The 14,262-nt window shown below is 40.0% G+C and overlaps 1 protein-coding gene across 2 annotated transcripts in view; it reads left to right on the top strand.

Annotated features, from left to right (window-relative positions):
* The window catches only part of rnpc3 (RNA-binding region (RNP1, RRM) containing 3), a 53,993-nt gene that overhangs the window by 5,140 nt on the left and 34,591 nt on the right, over positions 1-14,262 (top strand). The window lies entirely within an intron of this gene.

Raw genomic sequence — 14,262 nt, 5'->3', positions numbered from 1 at the left:
ATAGTGAGAGTCCAGTCCATAGTGGATCTAACATAATAGTGAGAGTCCAGTCCATAGTGGATCTAACATAATAGTGAGAGTCCAGTCCATAGTGGATCTAGCATAATATTCTGAGAGTCCAGTCCATAGTGGATCTAGCATAACATTGTGAGAGTCCAGTCCATAGTGGATCTAACATAATAGTGAGAGTCCAGTCCATAGTGGATCTAACATAATAGTGAGAGTCCAGTCCATAGTGTATCTAACATAATAGTGTGAGAGTCCAGTCCATAGTGGATCTATCATAATAGTGAGAGTCCAGTCCATAGTGGATCTAACATAATAGTGTGAGAGTCCAGTCCATAGTGCATCAAACATAATAGTGAGAATCCAGTCCATAGTGGATCTAGCATAATAGTGGGAGTCCAGTCCATAATGGATCTAACATAATAGTGAGAGTCCAGTCCATAGTGGATCTAACATAATAGTGTGAGAGTCCCATCCATAGTGGATCTAACATAATAGTGAAAGTACAGTCCATAGTGGATCTAACATAATAGTGAGAGTCCAGTCCATAGTGGATCTAACATAATAGTGAGAGTCCAGTCTATAGTGGATCTAACATAATAGTGAGAGTCCATTCCATAGTGGATCCAACATAATAGTGTGAGAGTCCATTCCATAGTGGATCTAACATAATCGTGTGAGAGTCCAGTCCATAGTGGATCTAACATAATAGTGAGAGTCAAGTCCATAGTGGATCTAACATAATAGTGAGAGTCCAGTCCATAGTGGATCTAACATAATAGTGTGAGAGTCCAGTCCATAGTGGATCTAACATAATAGTGACAGTCCAGTCCATAGTGGATCCAACATAATAGTGAGAGTCCAGTCCATAGTGGATCTAACAAAATAGTGAGAGTCCAGTCCGTAGCGGATGTTACATAATAGTAAGAATCCAGTCTATAGTGGATCCAACTTAATAGTGACAGTCCAGTCCATAGTGGATCTAACATAATAGTGAGAGTCCATTCCATTGTGGATCTAACATAATAGTGAGAGTCCAGTCCATAGTGGATCTAACATAATATTGTGAGAGTCCAGTCCATAGTGGATCTAACATAATAGTGTGAGAGTCCAGTCCATAGTGGATCTAACATAATAGTGTGAGAGTCCAGTCCATAGTGGATCTAACATAATAGTGTGAGAGTCCAGTCCATAGTGGATCTAACATAATATTGTGAGAGTCCAGTCCATAGTGGATCTAGCATAATAGTGTGAGTCCAGTCCATAGTGGATCTAACATAATAGTGTGAGAGTCCAGTCCATAGTGGATCTAACATAATAGTGCGAGAGTCCAGTCCATAGTGGATCTAACATAATAGTGAGAGTCCAGTCCATAGTGGATCTAACATAATAGTGTGAGAGTCCAGTCCATAGTGGATCTAACATAATAGTGTGAGAGTCCAGTCCATAGTGGATCTAACATAATATTGAGAGTCCAGTCCATAGTGGATCTAACATAATAGTGAGAGTCCAGTCCATAGTGGATCTAACATAATAGTGAGAGTCCAGTCCATAGTGGATCTAACAAAATAGTGTGAGAGTCCAGTCCATAGTGGATCTAACATAATAGTGAGAGTCCAGTCCATAGTGGATCTAACATAATAGTGTGAGAGTCCAGTCCATAGTGGATCTAACATTATAGTGTGAGAGTCCAGTCCATAGTGGATCTAACATAATAGTGAGAGTACAGTCCATAGTGGATCCAACATAATAGTGAGAGTCCAGTCCATAGTGGATCTAACATAATAGTGAGAGTCTAAGGCTGAAACGACGCGTCGACGTAGTCGACGTCATCGGTTACGTAAATACGTCGACGCCGTTTTTGTGCGTCGACGCGTCGCATATTTACGTCACACTACCGTCATGGCGGACCGCAAAGCAGACGATGCGAGCGGTGCGAGCGAGGGGGGAAAAGCATGCCAAAAGTGGTCAAAAGTGTGGGAGTATTTCAATAAACGGCCTAATAATGTTGTTGTATGCACACTGTGTCGAGCGGAAATGGCCTATCATAGCAGCACAACGGCTATGAACGAACATTTGAAAAGAAAACCATCAACTAGTCAATCGTCCGCGCGAGCATACGTGGTCATCATTACACAAAAACATGACTGTGTCATTTGTATCTGCTAGGGGTGTAACGGTACATGTTTTGTATTGAACCGTTTCGGTACGGGGCTTTCGGTTCGGCACGGGGGTGTACCGAACGAGTTTCTAAGCTAAAGCTAACTTTAGCTGCTAAAGTCTTAACAAGCTGCTTCGCTCCTCTGCGTCTGTCTCAGCACGCAGCATTGTCCCACCCACACAACCATCTGATTGGTACACACGCAGCATTGTCCCACCCACACAACCATCTGATTGGTACACACGCAGCATTGTCCCACCCACACAACCATCTGATTGGTACACACGAAGCATTATCAGCCAATCAGCAGTGCGTATTCAGAGCGCATGTAGTCAGCGCTTCAGCGTGGAGCAGATAGGTGTTTAGCAGGTGAGCATCAGGCAGCGGACTCTCCCCAAATGATAATAAACACCTCCCAGTCAACTACTAGTAACATCACTATGAGCCCGTTGACCTTCTAGAAATATAAACTGCAGCTCAGCTCACTCGCAGTCCTGGCTTGAGGTGAAGGCTAATTACCTCTCGTTCCAGCCACATCGACCCCTTCTGAGCGCCTATTTTCAGCTGCTGGGAATATTGTAAACAAGAAAAGAACCAAACATGTACACATGCTAACCTTTCTTCATTACAACTGTTAGACACTCACTGGAATGAGTAGAATTGGTTATTGTGTACGGTGTTGGACTGGATGTTTATTTTGCACATTTTAAAAGCAATACTTAATGTTTACAGTGCTCCAGAATATTTAGATTGGCACTTTTTTGTATTGGATGTTTATCTTTATTTTTGCACATTTTAGCAAATAAGCAATACTTTCACTTTTGTTGAAATGTTTACACTGTTGTTACAGAATATTTCGTTTTGCACTTTTTTGTATTGGATGTTTATCTTTATTTTTGCACATTTTAAAGCAAAATAAGCAATACTTTTACTTTTGAAATGCTTATACTATTGCAGAATATTAAGATTTGCACTGGATGTTGACTTTTATATTTGCACATTAAAAAGCAAATAAGCTACTTTTAATTTTGTTAAATGTTAAAAGTTTTAAATGTTTACATTGTTACAGAATATTTAGTCATGTTGTTGTCAATGTTGACTGAGTGGCCATACTTCTTTTTTTTTGTAAATAAAAGCCATGCCTTTTGAAAAAACGGGCCTACATTTATTTTTTCATCTTCATTTTGAATAAAAAAAATAATCGGTAAAAGGAAAAATAATCTATAGATTAATCGGAAAAATAATCTACAGATTAACCGATTAATCGAAAAAATAATCTATAGATTAATCGATAGAAAAATAATCGTTAGCTGCAGCCTTATGAGAGTCCAGTCTATAGTGGATCTAACATAATAGTGAGAGTCCATTCCATAGTGGATCTAACATAATAGTGAGAGTCCAGTCCATAGTGGATCTAACATAATATTGTGAGAGTCCAGTCCATAGTGGATCTAACATAATAGTGTGAGAGTCCAGTCCATAGTGGATCTAACATAATAGTGTGAGAGTCCAGTCCATAGTGGATCTAACATAATAGTGTGAGAGTCCAGTCCATAGTGGATCTAACATAATATTGTGAGAGTCCAGTCCATAGTGGATCTAGCATAATAGTGTGAGTCCAGTCCATAGTGGATCTAACATAATAGTGTGAGAGTCCAGTCCATAGTGGATCTAACATAATAGTGCGAGAGTCCAGTCCATAGTGGATCTAACATAATAGTGAGAGTCCAGTCCATAGTGGATCTAACATAATAGTGTGAGAGTCCAGTCCATAGTGGATCTAACATAATAGTGTGAGAGTCCAGTCCATAGTGGATCTAACATAATATTGAGAGTCCAGTCCATAGTGGATCTAACATAATAGTGAGAGTCCAGTCCATAGTGGATCTAACATAATAGTGAGAGTCCAGTCCATAGTGGATCTAACAAAATAGTGTGAGAGTCCAGTCCATAGTGGATCTAACATAATAGTGAGAGTCCAGTCCATAGTGGATCTAACATAATAGTGTGAGAGTCCAGTCCATAGTGGATCTAACATTATAGTGTGAGAGTCCAGTCCATAGTGGATCTAACATAATAGTGAGAGTACAGTCCATAGTGGATCCAACATAATAGTGAGAGTCCAGTCCATAGTGGATCTAACATAATAGTGAGAGTCTAAGGCTGAAACGACGCGTCGACGTAGTCGACGTCATCGGTTACGTAAATACGTCGACGCCGTTTTTGTGCGTCGACGCGTCGCATATTTACGTCACACTACCGTCATGGCGGACCGCAAAGCAGACGATGCGAGCGGTGCGAGCGAGGGGGGAAAAGCATGCCAAAAGTGGTCAAAAGTGTGGGAGTATTTCAATAAACGGCCTAATAATGTTGTTGTATGCACACTGTGTCGAGCGGAAATGGCCTATCATAGCAGCACAACGGCTATGAACGAACATTTGAAAAGAAAACCATCAACTAGTCAATCGTCCGCGCGAGCATACGTGGTCATCATTACACAAAAACATGACTGTGTCATTTGTATCTGCTAGGGGTGTAACGGTACATGTTTTGTATTGAACCGTTTCGGTACGGGGCTTTCGGTTCGGCACGGGGGTGTACCGAACGAGTTTCTAAGCTAAAGCTAACTTTAGCTGCTAAAGTCTTAACAAGCTGCTTCGCTCCTCTGCGTCTGTCTCAGCACGCAGCATTGTCCCACCCACACAACCATCTGATTGGTACACACGCAGCATTGTCCCACCCACACAACCATCTGATTGGTACACACGCAGCATTGTCCCACCCACACAACCATCTGATTGGTACACACGAAGCATTATCAGCCAATCAGCAGTGCGTATTCAGAGCGCATGTAGTCAGCGCTTCAGCGTGGAGCAGATAGGTGTTTAGCAGGTGAGCATCAGGCAGCGGACTCTCCCCAAATGATAATAAACACCTCCCAGTCAACTACTAGTAACATCACTATGAGCCCGTTGACCTTCTAGAAATATAAACTGCAGCTCAGCTCACTCGCAGTCCTGGCTTGAGGTGAAGGCTAATTACCTCTCGTTCCAGCCACATCGACCCCTTCTGAGCGCCTATTTTCAGCTGCTGGGAATATTGTAAACAAGAAAAGAACCAAACATGTACACATGCTAACCTTTCTTCATTACAACTGTTAGACACTCACTGGAATGAGTAGAATTGGTTATTGTGTACGGTGTTGGACTGGATGTTTATTTTGCACATTTTAAAAGCAATACTTAATGTTTACAGTGCTCCAGAATATTTAGATTGGCACTTTTTTGTATTGGATGTTTATCTTTATTTTTGCACATTTTAGCAAATAAGCAATACTTTCACTTTTGTTGAAATGTTTACACTGTTGTTACAGAATATTTCGTTTTGCACTTTTTTGTATTGGATGTTTATCTTTATTTTTGCACATTTTAAAGCAAAATAAGCAATACTTTTACTTTTGAAATGCTTATACTATTGCAGAATATTAAGATTTGCACTGGATGTTGACTTTTATATTTGCACATTAAAAAGCAAATAAGCTACTTTTAATTTTGTTAAATGTTAAAAGTTTTAAATGTTTACATTGTTACAGAATATTTAGTCATGTTGTTGTCAATGTTGACTGAGTGGCCATACTTCTTTTTTTTTGTAAATAAAAGCCATGCCTTTTGAAAAAACGGGCCTACATTTATTTTTTCATCTTCATTTTGAATAAAAAAAATAATCGGTAAAAGGAAAAATAATCTATAGATTAATCGGAAAAATAATCTACAGATTAACCGATTAATCGAAAAAATAATCTATAGATTAATCGATAGAAAAATAATCGTTAGCTGCAGCCTTATGAGAGTCCAGTCTATAGTGGATCTAACATAATAGTGAGAGTCCATTCCATAGTGGATCTAACATAATAGTGTGAGAGTCCATTCCATAGTGGATCTAACATAATAGTGTGAGAGTCCTGTCCATAGTGGATCTAACATAATAGTGAGAGTCCAGTCCATAGTGGATCTAACATAATAGTGAGAGTCCAGTCCATAGTGGATCTAACATAATAGTGTGAGAGTCCAGTCCATAGTGGATCTAACATAATAGTGACAGTCCAGTCCATAGTGGATCCAACATAATAGTGAGAGTCCAGTCCATAGTGGATCTAACAAAATAGTGAGAGTCCAGTCCATAGCGGATCTTACATAATAGTGAGAGTCCAGTCCATAGTGGATCTAACATAATAGTGAGAGTCCAGTCCATAGTGGATCTAACATAATAGTGAGAGTCCTGTCCATAGTGGATCTAACATAATATTGTGAGAGTCCAGTCCATAGTGGATCTAACATAATAGTGTGAGAGTCCAGTCCATAGTGGATCTAACATAATAGTGTGAGAGTCCAGTCCATAGTGGATCTAACATAATAGTGTGAGAGTCCAGTCCATAGTGGATCTAACATTATATTGTGAGAGTCCAGTCCATAGTGGATCTAGCATAATAGTGTGAGTCCAGTCCATAGTGGATCTAACATAATAGTGTGAGAGTCCAGTCCATAGTGGATCTAACATAATAGTGAGAGTCCAGTCCATAGTGGATCTAACATAATAGTGTGAGAGTCCAGTCCATAGTGGATCTAACATAATAGTGTGAGAGTCCAGTCCATAGTGGATCTAACATAATATTGAGAGTCCAGTCCATAGTGGTTCTAACATAATAGTGAGAGTCCAGTCCATAGTGGATCTAACATAATAGTGAGAGTCCAGTCCATAGTGGATCTAACATAATAGTGTGAGAGTCCAGTCCATAGTGGATCTAACATAATAGTGAGAGTCCAGTCCATAGTGGATCTAACATAATAGTGTGAGAGTCCAGTCCATAGTGGATCTAACATAATAGTGAGAATCCAGTCCATAGTGGATCTAGCATAATAGTGAGAGTCCAGTCCATAATGGATCTAACATAATAGTGAGAGTCCAGTCCATAGTGGATCTAACATAATAGTGTGAGAGTCCAGTCCATAGTGGATCTAACATTATAGTGTGAGAGTCCCGTCCATAGTGGATCTAACATAATAGTGAGAGTACAGTCCATTCTGGATCTAACATAATAGTGAGAGTCCAGTCCATAGTGGATCTAACATAATAGTGAGAGTCCAGTCTATAGTGGATCTAACATAATAGTGAGAGTCCAGTCCATAGTGGATCTAACATAATATTTTGAGAGTCCAGTCCATAGTGGATCTAACATAATAGTGTGAGAGTCCAGTCCATAGTGGATCTAACATAATAGTGTGAGAGTCCAGTCCATAGTGGATCTAACATAATAGTGTGAGAGTCCAGTCCATAGTGGATCTAACATAATATTGTGAGAGTCCAGTCCATAGTGGATCTAGCATAATAGTGTGAGTCCAGTCCATAGTGGATCTAACATAATAGTGTGAGTGTCCAGTCCATAGTGGATCTAACATAATAGTGAGAGTCCAGTCCATAGTGGATCTAACATAATAGTGTGAGAGTCCAGTCCATAGTGGATCTAACATAATAGTGTGAGAGTCCAGTCCATAGTGGATCTAACATAATAGTGAGAGTCCAGTCCATAGTGGATCTAACATAATAGTGAGAGTCCAGTCCATAGTGGATCTAACATAATAGTGAGAGTCCAGTCCATAGTGGATCTAACATAATAGTGTGAGTGTCCAGTCCATAGTGGATCTAACATAATAGTGTGAGAGTCCAGTCCATAGTGGATCTAACATTATAGTGTGAGAGTCCCGTCCATAGTGGATCTAACATAATAGTGAGAGTACAGTCCATAGTGGATCCAACATAATAGTGAGAGTCCAGTCCATAGTGGATCTAACATAATAGTGAGAGTCCAGTCTATAGTGGATCTAACATAATAGTGAGAGTCCATTCCATAGTGGATCTAACATAATAGCGTGAGAGTCCATTCCATAGTGGATCTAACATAATAGTGTGAGAGTCCCGTCCATAGTGGATCTAACATAATAGTGAGAGTCCAGTCCATAGTGGATCTAACATAATAGTGAGAGTCCAGTCCATAGTGGATCTAACATTATAGTGTGAGAGTTCAGTCCATAGTGGATCTAACATAATAGTGACAGTCCAGTCCATAGTGGATCCAACATAATAGTGAGAGTCCAGTCCATAGTGGATCTAACAAAATAGTGAGTGTCCAGTCCATAGCGGATCTTACATAATAGTGAGAGTCCAGTCTATAGTGGATCTAACTTAATAGTGAGAGTCCAGTCCATAGTGGATCTAACATAATAGTGAGAGTCCAGTCCATAGTGGATCTAACATAATAGTGAGAGTCCAGTCCATAGTGGATCTAACATAATGTTGTGAGAGTCCAGTCCATAGTGGATCTAACATAATAGTGTGAGAGTCCAGTCCATAGTGGATCTAACATAATAGTGTGAGAGTCCAGTCCATAGTGGATCTAACATAATAGTGTGAGAGTCCAGTCCATAGTGGATCTAACATAATATTGTGAGAGTCCAGTCCATAGTGGATCTAGCATAATAGTGTGAGTCCAGTCCATAGTGGATCTAACATAATAGTGTGAGAGTCCAGTCCATAGTGGATCTAACATTATAGTGAGAGTCCAGTCCATAGTGGATCTAACATAATAGTGTGAGAGTCCAGTCCATAGTGGATCTAACATAATAGTGTGAGAGTCCAGTCCATAGTGGATCTAACATAATAGTGAGAGTCCAGTCCATAGTGGATCTAGCATAATAGTGTGAGTCCAGTCCATAGTGGATCTAACATAATAGTGTGAGAGTCCAGTCCATAGTGGATCTAACATTATAGTGAGAGTCCAGTTCATAGTGGATCTAACATAATAGTGTGAGAGTCCAGTCCATAGTGGATCTAACATAATAGTGTGAGAGTCCAGTCCATAGTGGATCTAACATAATAGTGAGAGTCCAGTCCATAGTGGATCTAACATAATAGTGAGAGTCCAGTCCATAGTGGATCTAACATAATAGTGTCAGAGTCCAGTCCATAGTGGATCTAACATAATAGTGAGAGTCCAGTCCATAGTGGATCTAACATAATAGTGTGAGAGTCCATTCCATAGTGGATCTAACATAATAGTGTGAGAGTCCAGTCCATAGTGGATCTAACATAATCGTGAGAGTCCAGTCCATAGTGGATCTAACATTATAGTGTGAGAGTCCCGTCCATAGTGGATCTAACATAATAGTGAGAGTACAGTCCATAGTGGATCCAACATAATAGTGAGAGTCCAGTCCATAGTGGATCTAACATAATATGGAGAGTCCAGTCTATAGTGGATCTAACATAATAGTGAGAGTCCATTCCATAGTGGATCTAACATAATAGTGTGAGAGTCCATTCCATAGTGGATCTAACATAATAGTGTGACAGTCCAGTCCATAGTGGATCTAACATAATAGTGAGAGTCCTGTCCATAGTGGATCTAACATAATAGTGAGAGTCCGGTCCATAGTGGATCTAACATAATAGTGTGAGAGTCTAGTCCATAGTGGATCTAACATAATAGTGACAGTCCAGTCCATAGTGGATCCAACATAATAGTGAGACTCCAGTCCATAGTGGATCTAACAAAATAGTGAGAGTCCAGTCCATAGCGGATCTTACATATTAGTGAGAGTCCAGTCTATAGTGGATCTAACTTAATAGTGAGAGTCCAGTCCATAGTGGATCTAACATAATAGTGAGAGTCCAGTCCATAGTGGATCTAACATAATAGTGAGAGTCCAGTCCATAGTGGATCTAACATAATATTGTGAGAGTCCAGTCCATAGTGGATCTAACATAATAGTGTGAGAGTCCAGTCCATAGTGGATCTTACATAATAGTGTGAGAGTCCAGTCCATAGTGGATCTAACATAATAGTGTGAGAGTCCAGTCCATAGTGGATCTAACATAATATTGTGAGAGTCCAGTCCATAGTGGATCTAGCATAATAGTGTGAGTCCAGTCCATAGTGGATCTAACATAATAGTGTGAGAGTCCAGTCCATAGTGGATCTAACATAATAATGAGAGTCCAGTCCATAGTGGATCTAACATAATAGTGTGAGAGTCCAGTCCATAGTGGATCTAACATAATAGTGTGAGAGTCCTGTCCATAGTGGATCTAACATAATATTGAGAGTCCAGTCCATAGTGGTTCCAACATAATAGTGAGAGTCCAGTTCATAGTGGATCTAACATAATAGTGAGAGTCCAGTCCATAGTGGATCCGACATAATAGTGTGAGAGTCCAGTCCATAGTGGATCTAACATAATAGTGAGAGTCCAGTCCATAGTGGATCTAACATAATAGTGTGAGAGTCCAGTCCATAGTGGTTTTAACATAATAGTGAGAGTCCAGTCCATAGTGGATCTAACATAATAGTGAGAGTCCAGTCCATAGTGGATCTAACATAATAGTGAGAGTCCAGTCCATAGTGGATCTAACATAATAGTGTGAGAGTCCAGTCCATAGTGGATCTAACATAATAGTGAGAATCCAGTCCATAGTGGATCTAGCATAATAGTGAGAGTCCAGTCCATAATGGATCTAACATAATAGTGAGAGTCCAGTCCATAGTGGATCTAACATAATAGTGTGAGAGTCCAGTCCATAGTGGATCTAACATTATAGTGTGAGAGTCCCGTCCATAGTGGATCTAACATAATAGTGAGAGTACAGTCCATTCTGGATCTAACATAATAGTGAGAGTCCAGTCCATAGTGGATCTAACATAATAGTGAGAGTCCAGTCTATAGTGGATCTAACATAATAGTGAGAGTCCAGTCCATAGTGGATCTAACATAATATTGTGAGAGTCCAGTCCATAGTGGATCTAACATAATAGTGTGAGAATCCAGTCCATAGTGGATCTAACATAATAGTGTGAGAGTCCAGTCCATAGTGGATCTAACATAATAGTGTGAGAGTCCAGTCCATAGTGGATCTAACATAATATTGTGAGAGTCCAGTCCATAGTGGATCTAGCATAATAGTGTGAGTCCAGTCCATAGTGGATCTAACATAATAGTGTGAGTGTCCAGTCCATAGTGGATCTAACATAATAGTGAGACTCCAGTCCATAGTGCATCTAACATAATAGTGTGAGAGTCCAGTCCATAGTGGATCTAACATAATAGTGTGAGAGTCCAGTCCATAGTGGATCTAACATAATAGTGAGAGTCCAGTCCATAGTGGATCTAACATAATAGTGAGAGTCCAGTCCATAGTGGATCTAACATAATAGTGAGAGTCCAGTCCATAGTGGATCTAACATAATAGTGTGAGTGTCCAGTCCATAGTGGATCTAACATAATAGTGTGAGAGTCCAGTCCATAGTGGATCTAACATTATAGTGTGAGAGTCCCGTCCATAGTGGATCTAACATAATAGTGAGAGTACAGTCCATAGTGGATCCAACATAATAGTGAGAGTCCAGTCCATAGTGGATCTAACATAATAGTGAGAGTCCAGTCTATAGTGGATCTAACATAATAGTGAGAGTCCATTCCATAGTGGATCTAACATAATAGCGTGAGAGTCCATTCCATAGTGGATCTAACATAATAGTGTGAGAGTCCCGTCCATAGTGGATCTAACATAATAGTGAGAGTCCAGTCCATAGTGGATCTAACATAATAGTGAGAGTCCAGTCCATAGTGGATCTAACATTATAGTGTGAGAGTTCAGTCCATAGTGGATCTAACATAATAGTGACAGTCCAGTCCATAGTGGATCCAACATAATAGTGAGAGTCCAGTCCATAGTGGATCTAACAAAATAGTGAGAGTCCAGTCCATAGCGGATCTTACATAATAGTGAGAGTCCAGTCTATAGTGGATCTAACTTAATAGTGAGAGTCCAGTCCATAGTGGATCTAACATAATAGTGAGAGTCCAGTCCATAGTGGATCTAACATAATAGTGAGAGTCCAGTCCATAGTGGATCTAACATAATATTGTGAGAGTCCAGTCCATAGTGGATCTAACATAATAGTGTGAGAGTCCAGTCCATAGTGGATCTAACATAATAGTGTGAGAGTCCAGTCCATAGTGGATCTAACATAATAGTGTGAGAGTCCAGTCCATAGTGGATCTAACATAATATTGTGAGAGTCCAGTCCATAGTGGATCTAGCATAATAGTGTGAGTCCAGTCCATAGTGGATCTAACATAATAGTGTGAGAGTCCAGTCCATAGTGGATCTAACATTATAGTGAGAGTCCAGTCCATAGTGGATCTAACATAATAGTGTGAGAGTCCAGTCCATAGTGGATCTAACATAATAGTGTGAGAGTCCAGTCCATAGTGGATCTAACATAATAGTCAGAGTCCAGTCCATAGTGGATCTAGCATAATAGTGTGAGTCCAGTCCATAGTGGATCTAACATAATAGTGTGAGAGTCCAGTCCATAGTGGATCTAACATTATAGTGAGAGTCCAGTCCATAGTGGATCTAACATAATAGTGTGAGAGTCCAGTCCATAGTGGATCTAACATAATAGTGTGAGAGTCCAGTCCATAGTGGATCTAACATAATAGTGAGAGTCCAGTCCATAGTGGATCTAACATAATAGTGAGAGTCCAGTCCATAGTGGATCTAACATAATAGTGTCAGAGTCCAGTCCATAGTGGATCTAACATAATAGTGAGAGTCCAGTCCATAGTGGATCTAACATAATAGTGTGAGAGTCCATTCCATAGTGGATCTAACATAATAGTGTGAGAGTCCAGTCCATAGTGGATCTAACATAATAGTGAGAGTCCAGTCCATAGTGGATCTAACATTATAGTGTGAGAGTCCCGTCCATAGTGGATCTAACATAATAGTGAGAGTACAGTCCATAGTGGATCCAACATAAAAGTGAGAGTCCAGTCCATAGTGGATCTAACATAATAGTGAGAGTCCAGTCTATAGTGGATCCAACATAATAGTGAGAGTCCATTCCATAGTGGATCTAACATAATAGTGTGAGAGTCCATTCCATAGTGGATCTAACATAATAGTGTGACAGTCCAGTCCATAGTGGATCTAACATAATAGTGAGAGTCCTGTCCATAGTGGATCTAACATAATAGTGAGAGTCCGGTCCATAGTGGATCTAACATAATAGTGTGAGAGTCTAGTCCATAGTGGATCTAACATAATAGTGACAGTCCAGTCCATAGTGGATCCAACATAATAGTGAGAGTCCAGTCCATAGTGGATCTAACAAAATAGTGAGAGTCCAGTCCATAGCGGATCTTACATATTAGTGAGAGTCCAGTCTATAGTGGATCTAACTTAATAGTGAGAGTCCAGTCCATAGTGGATCTAACATAATAGTGAGAGTCCAGTCCATAGTGGATCTAACATAATAGTGAGAGTCCAGTCCATAGTGGATCTAACATGATATTGTGAGAGTCCAGTCCATAGTGGATCTAACATAATATTGTGAGAGTCCAGTCCATAGTGGATCTAACATAATAGTGTGAGAGTCCAGTCCATAGTGGATCTTACATAATAGTGTGAGAGTCCAGTCCATAGTGGATCTAACATAATAGTGTGAGAGTCCAGTCCATAGTGGATCTAACATAATATTGTGAGAGTCCAGTCCATAGTGGATCTAGCATAATAGTGTGAGTCCAGTCCATAGTGGATCTAACATAATAGTGTGAGAGTCCAGTCCATAGTGGATCTAACATAATAGTGAGAGTCCAGTCCATAGTGGATCTAACATAATAGTGTGAGAGTCCAGTCCATAGTGGATCTAACATAATAGTGTGAGAGTCCTGTCCATAGTGGATCTAACATAATATTGAGAGTCCAGTCCATAGTGGTTCCAACATAATAGTGAGAATCCAGTTCATAGTGGATCTAACATAATAGTGAGAGTCCAGTCCATAGTGGATCCGACATAATAGTGTGAGAGTCCAGTCCATAGTGGATCTAACATAATAGTGAGAGTCCAGTCCATAGTGGATCTAACATAATAGTGTGAGAGTCCAGTCCATAGTGGATCTAACATAATAGTGTGAGAGTCCAGTCCAGAGTGGATATAACATAATATTGAGAGTCCCGTCCATAGTGGATCTAAC

The sequence above is a fragment of the Entelurus aequoreus genome, linkage group LG15 (genome assembly GCF_033978785.1).
Source record: "Entelurus aequoreus isolate RoL-2023_Sb linkage group LG15, RoL_Eaeq_v1.1, whole genome shotgun sequence".
NCBI classification, from domain to species: domain Eukaryota; kingdom Metazoa; phylum Chordata; class Actinopteri; order Syngnathiformes; family Syngnathidae; genus Entelurus; species Entelurus aequoreus.
Note: the sequence above shows the minus strand (reverse complement) of the source record. Positions and strands in the feature narration are given on the sequence as shown.